This window comes from Ambystoma mexicanum, chromosome 3q (genome assembly GCF_040938575.1).
Source record: "Ambystoma mexicanum isolate Mex_15411 chromosome 3q, UKY_AmexF1_1, whole genome shotgun sequence".
NCBI classification, from domain to species: domain Eukaryota; kingdom Metazoa; phylum Chordata; class Amphibia; order Caudata; family Ambystomatidae; genus Ambystoma; species Ambystoma mexicanum.
Genome location: NC_090926.1, coordinates 876,530,885 through 876,539,796, shown reverse-complemented (window position 1 = coordinate 876,539,796; position 8,912 = coordinate 876,530,885). Strand labels below are relative to the sequence as shown.

General features: G+C 43.1%; 4 non-coding genes across 4 annotated transcripts; all 4 read right to left on the bottom strand.

The window, feature by feature from the left end:
* Positions 1-726: 726 nt before the first annotated feature.
* On the bottom strand, positions 727-860 carry LOC138448261 (small nucleolar RNA SNORA76). Its single transcript, XR_011260100.1, has one exon. It is a non-coding gene; the product is annotated as a small nucleolar RNA SNORA76 (small nucleolar RNA).
* A 3,440-nt stretch (positions 861-4,300) lies between these two features.
* On the bottom strand, positions 4,301-4,436 carry LOC138448233 (small nucleolar RNA SNORA50). The gene has a single exon (XR_011260076.1). It is a non-coding gene; the product is annotated as a small nucleolar RNA SNORA50 (small nucleolar RNA).
* Positions 4,437-4,963: 527 nt separating this feature from the next.
* Positions 4,964-5,099, bottom strand: LOC138448232 (small nucleolar RNA SNORA50). Its single transcript, XR_011260075.1, has one exon. It is a non-coding gene; the product is annotated as a small nucleolar RNA SNORA50 (small nucleolar RNA).
* A 3,457-nt stretch (positions 5,100-8,556) lies between these two features.
* Positions 8,557-8,692, bottom strand: LOC138448239 (small nucleolar RNA SNORA50). The gene has a single exon (XR_011260082.1). It is a non-coding gene; the product is annotated as a small nucleolar RNA SNORA50 (small nucleolar RNA).
* Positions 8,693-8,912: the final 220 nt, after the last annotated feature.

Genomic DNA, 8,912 nt, shown 5'->3' with positions numbered 1-8,912 from the left:
GCCATGGTCCACAGTGTCTAAAGCCGCAGAGAGGTCGAGGAGGATTAAAACGCCAACATCTGCCCAGTCCTGGAGAAGTGTCAGATTGTCCAGGAGTGATGATATGACGGATTCTCTGCCCAACGAGGGCCTAAAACCACGGGCGCAATTATTAGTTCCCAAAAACTGTAAAAGCAGAGTGATCACAGCTTCCATAAGCTTCATCAGGGGCGGTAGCAAGGATTTGGGTCGATAGTTAACCAGCTTAGGCTTTTTGAGGGGAGGGATAACTAGTGCATGTTTCAGGTAAGCAGGAATCTCCCCTGAAGGAAAGGAGTGCAGCAGGGCCGCTGTGAACATAGAGATTGTGTAAAGAGTAAAGTGGTTTCTCATGTATATTTAGGCCATAACACAGATTAAATATGTAATGGCAACCAGGCGGGCTTGTAACATTTATTAGATGTTCTTTCATATTTCATACGGTTGCTCCAGGAATTATTTATTTTCACCTCATCTTTTAGTGCAGTAAGCATGTATTAGGGGGAAAAGTTTAAGGACATGGCAAATCCCAACAAAAGTCTGCTTGAGTACTAGTGAGGGCTCCGCCAAAAGAAAGTAGCAATATATTAATTGACACTAAGAAGCTCACGCCATCCAGTCACAATTTCTCGATCCAGGTTTCACCCTGGACTGAACACCACTTTAAGGCTGTTCCTTAGTGCCCACCCTTTTCCAGTATTGGCAAGCAAATGTAACTTGTTTTTAAAAGAGTTACTCCGGGTTGTTCACAGAAGCTCCAGTTATGAACAAGATATTACTCTAGCGTAGCTGCTTAGCTAGAGAAGCCATTGATTGGGCCATCACAAGTTCAAAGGCAGTGCAGCTTCAATGAGTTCACGGCACAAGATGCATTTCAAAACAAATCATTTTAAAAACATATCTTACAATATTACAGGGAGAAAGTTATGTTCGAGCAGTCGGCCCTCTGAGCAGGTTTTGTCTGGCACATTTCTCAGTTCTGAAAGGAAAGTAATAAAAAAGTTAGCCCCATGTAGTTCACAGAAACAATGCCAGGGAATTAACGGCATTATTGTACATGCTGGCTATCACGTCAGATCTAAATTAGTGTCTTCATCTGCATCAGAAGTCTAACACGTAAGAAAGTCATCATACAAAGCCAGCTATATACCATCACCCTTCAGCACTACGCAGTTGACAAGTTGGAATACATTTAAAACAAGCAAATGGGAGCATTCAAATCAACGCATACAAGAGTATAAACAGAGAGCTTAGAGATAAAGGTGCAGTCCATAACTAAGGGGCATGTTAGCATTCACACCTTTCATTCTCCCATACCACACGCCAGTGGCTTATTCTGCTAAAGTGGTGGGGGAAATTGAGATTCTTTGTCAACTATCTTTGTCCTTAGAACTCATTCTGCACAAAGCCATCTGCCATTAGTGGGTTGAACCTTACCAAAAACCCTCTACCTAAAAAGAGGAGGAATCCAAAATGGTTATCCAATTATCACAATTCCTAAGCAATCCGACACATCTCAAGGCAATCAAACATCCATAAAGTAATATCACCACAGTAATAATTGGTTCTGGTGCCATGATTAGAGGCGGATCTAGTCCAGTGGTATTCCAGTTTACATACCGAGCCCCCACCCTCGACTAAAAATATTGCTCCCATCCCCTACCAACCCTCCACCCCCCTGGGAAACCAAAGCACATCCAGGTGGCCCAAGGCTCTCTAAAATGCAGACTGTGTACCATTATTATTTTATATTGAAAGCAGTCATCTTAATCCCTTTTTAAAGAGTCTGCCCCCTGCGCCCAAGGCATCCTTCAGGCACCCCCAGTTTGAAGACCACTAATCTAGTCAAAAAACATACATCCCAAGTATCACTTCTGTTTCAGTCTCACTACATGAAGGCTGTATGTCTCCAATGTTCCTACCTCTTCTTTCCAGCTCTCCTTAGCCCCTTTTCCTTTTCACCGCAGTCAGGCTGCCACCCTAGATGGGAGTAACAATTTGCCTTCATTTCAGACAATGCTCAGGACACTCAAGTGATGACATGAACAGATCAGGATAACAGCATTTATGGTCATGTACATGCAATAGTAAATACACACAACAACCTTTGCCTGCCAGGTAAATATATATTAGGGGGCAAGTCCCATGACAGCAATAACATTCACCGACATGGCAAATCCCAACACAAATCAGCTTGAGTACTAACTAGTTGCTGATCTTGCAATGCCTGTGTAATGAAATCTACATTTTATCCTGTATGTCTCATTTATGGTCAGTAGAACTTCCAGAATACAGCAAGAAGTAATTCAAGGCTACAACAATCACAATAAGGTGATCTACAAATAGTGCATAATATATGCAGTAGTAAGGGAAAATTCTGCAGCCAGATGAGCAGCGCATGTATGGGAAAAGGACTACATTTTAGGTAACCCAGCCATCTCTCTATACATATAGCCTAAGTTTCAAAATGTGCTGGCCAGGAGAGAAATCACTAAAACATATTACAAAGCCCCCCGCCCCCAACAGAGGCAACTGGTTGACAAGAATACCATAACTATAAGGCCTATAAATTAGGTGACATGCTGGAGAGCTGAAGCACATTTTAATTGAAGCTATTAGGCCAATAAAGCATTATTTGATAGAAGCTGTGTGCCATGAAAGGCACCAGGTACACTCCAGGAAGAAACTACTAGTTATCATCCAAGATGAGATACCCTAGTCGAATAAGACCAGAGTCCTCAGCTAGCTCTACAATAAAAATTATTGTACATAGATTAAGTGAAAAGATTAAGCAATTCACATCTAGGCATTACCTAAGCAGGTCTTATCAAGAAAGGTAAACAAACGAGGGGGCGGGGGGGGGGGGGAATAACAGATGCCAGATGTCTGTAGCATTTGTGCATTACTTGGAATATAGTATGTAGGTGGGTTTTTGCCATTAATGTTACGGTAGCGTTTGAATGGTTGTAGGCCATTTGGTGCCACATTGGGGGTTACATACAGATTCACAGGTCTTTGCGAGAATGACAACTCCCACCTTACTGTAGCATATAGAAATTAAGCGGTTGGAACCTTCCACCATGTAACCAAGGACCATTTGGCCCCTAAACATACTCCTCCTACTAGCTGGTTCTCCGGCTTAGTGCAGTACATCTTCCTGCCAGCTACTCAATGCCAAGAAACCCCCACGGCATGAGCAACTTCCCCTACTCAATGAACGGGCCAAGTATGGCACAATAGGGTGAACATGGGAGGTTCACGAGTGTGCAATCACTGCAAGGCAATGTTTCACACCCTTGCCTACACAAGTTAGGCAATAGAATTTACAGCAAATCTGCAGTAGATTTGTTATTTTGCCACAGATAGGCTTGCCACACAGAAAAGCCACTCCACACCTACATTATGCAGAATATAACTTTAGGCATTTGAGATATTTGACTGATGCCCTGTGACAAGAACGTCGTGGAGCAAACTGGTTAAGGAGAAACCACAGACAGTGCCATCAGTTTCAATACAATTCTAATTCAAAGTACAAAAACGTATGATATATTACCTGCACCACTTTAAAATAAATTTAAAAAACTGGAATCACCTTCCCCACAATCTACTCACACTAACATGCTAAGCTGAAAACGTTTTACTCTTCCCAACATGCAATTGGAATCTAGCAGGTCAAAGAACTCCCCAGCGTGAGCCAGCTCTAGGGTGCAGGACACTCGACTATTAGGTTAAGGGTACATGAGTGGATCCCATGTCAAGACCGCTCTAAACCTTGCTGATAAACCGAATTTCCGGTGGGTGGATCACGCTGGAAACTAGTGTAGATTACTACAACATAATTTTCTTTAAATTCTGCAGAGGATAATTATCAAATTAAGTTGAGAAAAAAATAAATGCTCTTAAAACACCTCTTAGGGGGTACCATTTTTAGTGACCTAGAGTTACATCACAATCGAAAGTCTTGGTGCACAAGTAAACAAACATGCGGTCTGAAACAGAAAAAGGATGTGGTATGAAGAAGTGATTTAAAAAGCAGCAGTGTCAAAAAGTACATCTAGGAAGGAACAAGGATACGAGACCACAGAGTACCCAGGTATAAGCCCCAACGGCCCCAACAAGGACAACTTTGATATTGGCCACCAAAAAGAATGTAGCAACTTCTAAAATTGACATGAATACGCTCACGCCATCCAATCACAATATCGATCAAGGTTTCTTCCCTGGACGATACACCAATTTAAGGCCGTTCCTTAGTGCCCACCCTTTTCCAGTACTGGCAAACAAATGTAACTTGCTTTTAAAAGAGCTACTCCGGTTTGTCCAAAGAAGCTCCAGTTATGAACAAGATATTACTCTAGCACTGCTGCTTAGCAAGTGAAGCCGTTGATTGGGCCATCACAAGTTCAAAGGCAGTGCAGCTTCAATGAGTTCACGGCACAAGATACATTTTAAAACAAATCATTTTAAAAACATATCTTACAATATTACAGGGAGAAAGTTATGTTCGAGCAGTCGGCCCTTTGAGCAGGTTTTGTCTGGCACATTTCTCAGTTCTGAAAGGAAAGTAATAAAAAAGTTAGCCCCATGTAGTTCACAGAAACAATGCCAGGGAATTAACGGCATTATTGTACATGCTGGCTATCATGTCAGATCTAAATTAGTGTCTTCATCTGCATCAGAAGTGATTTAAAAAGCAGCAGTGTCAAAAAGTACATCTAGGAAGGAACAAGAATAAGAGACCACAGAGCACCCAGGTATAAGCCCTAAAGGCCCCAACAAGGACAACATTGATATTGAACACCAAAAACAAAGTAGCAACTTCTAAAATTGACATGAATACGCTCACGCCATCCAATCACAATTTATCGATCAAGGTTTCTTCCCTGGACGGAACACCAATTTAAGGCCGTTCCTTAGTGCCCACCCTTTTCCAGTACTGGCAAACAAATGTAACTTGCTTTTAAAAGAGCTACTCCGGTTTGTTCAAAGAAGCTCCAGTTATGAACAAGATATTACTCTAGCACTGCTGCTTAGCAAGTGAAGCCGTTGATTGGGCCATCACAAGTTCAAAGGCAGTGCAGCTTCAATGAGTACATGGCACAAGATACATTCCAAAACAAATCTTCATTTTAAAAACAAATCTTACAATATTACAGGGAGTAAGTCATGTTCGAGGAGACGACCCTCCGAGCAGGTTTTGTCTGGTGCATTTCTCAGTTCTGAAAGGAATGGAAGAAAGAAAATCGTTAGACCCACATAGTTCATAGAAACAATGCCAGGGGAATGAACGGCATTATTGCACATGCTGGCTATCATGTCAGATCTAAATTCGTGTCTTCATCTGCATCAGAAGTCTAACGCGTAAGAATGTCATCATACAGAGCCAGCTATATACAATAACCCTTCGGCACTCACAGTTGACAAGTTGGAATTCATTTGAACGAGCATTCACATCAATGAAAATAAGTGTATAAAAAGCCTAGAGGAAAAGGTGCGGTCCAAAACTAAGGGGCATATTCGCATTCATACAGGGGGTATAATCCCAGAGATTTTAACTACCCAGTGTTTTGCCATTGTACTATGCTAGGGTGTAAACACAACTAATGCGGGGCTAAGCAGGTCACACGCAGGAAACCGCCATGGTGACGACAAAGAAATACATGAAAACCTTCAGTTGAAGTGTACGGTTGACATCTTTAATTCTCCCATACCACACACCAGTAATTTATTTACCAATTTATTAGACACAAAGGTTACACACATCTCCATTGTAGACCAATCTGCTACAATGGTGGGCAAAATTGGATGATTGTGAAACTAGCTCACTCCGTAGAACTCAATCTGCACAATGCCAACTACCACTAGTGCACTGAACATTACCAAAAACCATCTACCCATTTATTTAATTGTAATGCGCTGGTAACTCACGAGTATCAGGGCACAGAAAAAAGGACACGAAAGACAGAACGTATGTGGGACGGGACAATTCAACTAGAGATCTCAAGATACCCAAGAACATGAGCAATCCAAAACGGTTATCCAACTATCCCAATTCCTAAGCACTCTGACACATCTCAAGGCAATCAAACATGCATAAATAATCACCACCACGGTAAGAATTCCCTCCAGTACCGCTGGCCTGATTAGGAGGATCTAGTCCAGTGGTATGCCAACTTTTCATCCCAAGCCCCCCCACGTTCTCTCAGCTCCTACCAACCCCCAAACTCCCAGGGGCCCAGGCTCTATAAATGCAGATCGCTTTTCATAGAAAAATATAAACGGTAGACCGTCACCTTCATTTTAAAAAAAATATTAAAAGCCGTCATCTTAATCCCAGTTTAAAGAGTCTGCTCCCATCCCCCCGACATGCTTCAGGACCCCCAGTTTGAAGAGCACTGATCTAGTCAAAAACCATACATCCCAAGTATCACTTATGTTTGGTCTCATTATAGGACGTCTGTATGTCTCCAATTTTGCTACCTCTGCTCGTTTCCAGCTCTCCTAAGTTCCATTTCCTTTTCACCGCAGTCAGGTTGCCACCCTAGGTGGGGGTAACAATTTGCCTCTATTCAGACAATGCTCAGACCACTCAAGTGACGACATGAACAGAGAACAGAGCTTATTGTCATGTACATGCAATAGTAAACACACAGAACCAATGAACAACCTCTCCCTGCCAAGTAAGTAACAAGATTTATAAAGAGCAACTAAGGCCCACAGGCGTCTAGGGGCTAAGCACAGGTGGGTACTAGCGGCGGGAGAGCCATAGCAATGTAAAAAACAAATCAGTAAAAAAATATGGGGTTTTTAATGCTTTAGGAAAGGAGAGATGCTCCTCAATGACAAAAACTGAAGCCCATTTCTGAAGCCTATTCCATAAAGTAGGGGCTAACACCAAGAAGGAGCGCCCCGCCCTCCTAGCCAGGCTTGCTGATGCCTTGGCACTCTAAGGAGCACCAGAGAGGAAGAATGTAGATACCTAGTGTGGTGTAACGCTCTGGCACCAGCATTGTGAAGAGCCCGATGAGTGACAGTCTTAAACTCAATACAAGATGCCATCGGAAGCCAGTGAAGTTAGTGCAGCAGAATGGCCTAAGGGGCCAATCGAGGATCATTCATAGCCAGTCAAGCTACTGAAATATGAAGTACTTGCAACCGTTGCATTTGTTATTTTTGCTGCCCCAGATGGATCCCATTGCAGTAATTCAGAGATCCCATTATTGTTCAGGTGACCATGTTGGTCTGACTATCAGACGGTAACAGTTCAAGTTTGCCGAAACCAGCATAACAAACAGCTGAAATCTGTGCTTCACAAGAGCCACTAGACAGAAGGCTCACCCCTAAGCTTTTTACAGATGTACTTGGTGTTGGACGAGGGCCAAGTGTGTCGGGCCAAAACTGAACTCCAAGAACTGCTAGCTGCTTGGGGGCCCTACCCCAGTACTTCAGTCCCCGCCCCCCATTGAGTTTTAGCCAATTGGCAGACATCCACCTGCCTATGGCGGAGAGACAATTTCTGAGTTTGGCAGGAGGCTCAGTAGAAGGGGAGTCCAACCAAAACACTAATTGTGCGTCATCGACATGGGTGTATTAAAAAAAAAAACCCTCGACTCAGAGATAATGTCTTCCACTGGACCCAAAAACAGATTAAACTAAAGGGGGGACAACACCAACCCCTGGGGGACACCGCAGGCCAGTGTGGAAGAAAAAGACCGACAAGCCTGAAACGGTTGGAGTCTGCTCTGCAAGTAACTAATTGAACGAAGCTAGTAGAGCTCCTGCAATCCCTGCCCGCTCCAGGCGGGCCAGCAGAATTCCATGGTCCATGTCAAAAGCTGCGGAGAGGTCGAGGAGGATTAACACCACCCTTTCCCCAGTCCTGGGAAACTGCCAGATTATGCAGGAGTGATGATATGACTGATTCTCTGCCCACCAAGGGCCTGAAACCAGATTGAAACGGGTGCAGGCAATTGTTAGCTTCCAAAAACTGTAAAAGCAGAGTGATCACAGCTTCCAGAAGTTTCATCAGGACCCGTAGCAAGGATATGGTCAATGAAACTGGTAACCAGTGCATGTTTCAGGGGAGCAGGAATCTTCCCCTGAAGGAAAGGAGTGCAGCAGGGCCGCTGTGAACATAGAGATTTGTGTAAAGAGTAAAGTTGTTCTTCATGTATATTTAGGCCATAACACAGATTACATATGTAATGGCAGCCAGGTGGGCGTGTAACCTTTACTAGATGTTCTTTCACACTATTGTAGAGACCTATACTGTAATCAGTTGCTCCAAGAAGTCTCATCTTTCAGTGCAGTAAGCATGTATTATGGGGCAAGTTCCATGACAGCAATGACATGGCAAATCCCAACGGAAATCTGCTCGAGTACTAGTTCGGTCTCCCCAAAAATAAGTAGCAATGTATAAATTGACATTAAGAAGCTCACATCATCCAATCACAATTTCTCGATCCAGGGTTCTTCCCTGGACAGATCACCCATTCAAGGTTGTTCCTTAGTGCCCACCATTTTCCAGTACTGGCAAACAAATGTAACTTGCATTTAAAAGAGCTACTCCGGTTTGTTCAAAGAAGCTCCAGTTATGAACAAGGTATTACTCTAGCGCTGCTGCTTAGCTAGTGAACACATTGATTGGGCCATCACAAGTTCAAAGGCAGTGCAGTTTCAATGAGTACATGGCACAATATACATTCCAAAACAAATCTTGAATTTAAAAACAAATCTTACAATATTACAGGGAGAAAGTTATGTTCGAGGAGTCGGCCCTCCGAGCAGTCTTTGTCTGGTGCATTTCCCAGTTCTGAAAGGAAGAGAAGAAAAAAAAAGTAAGCCTCACGTAGTTCATAGAAACGATGCCAGGGAATGAACGGCATTATTGTACA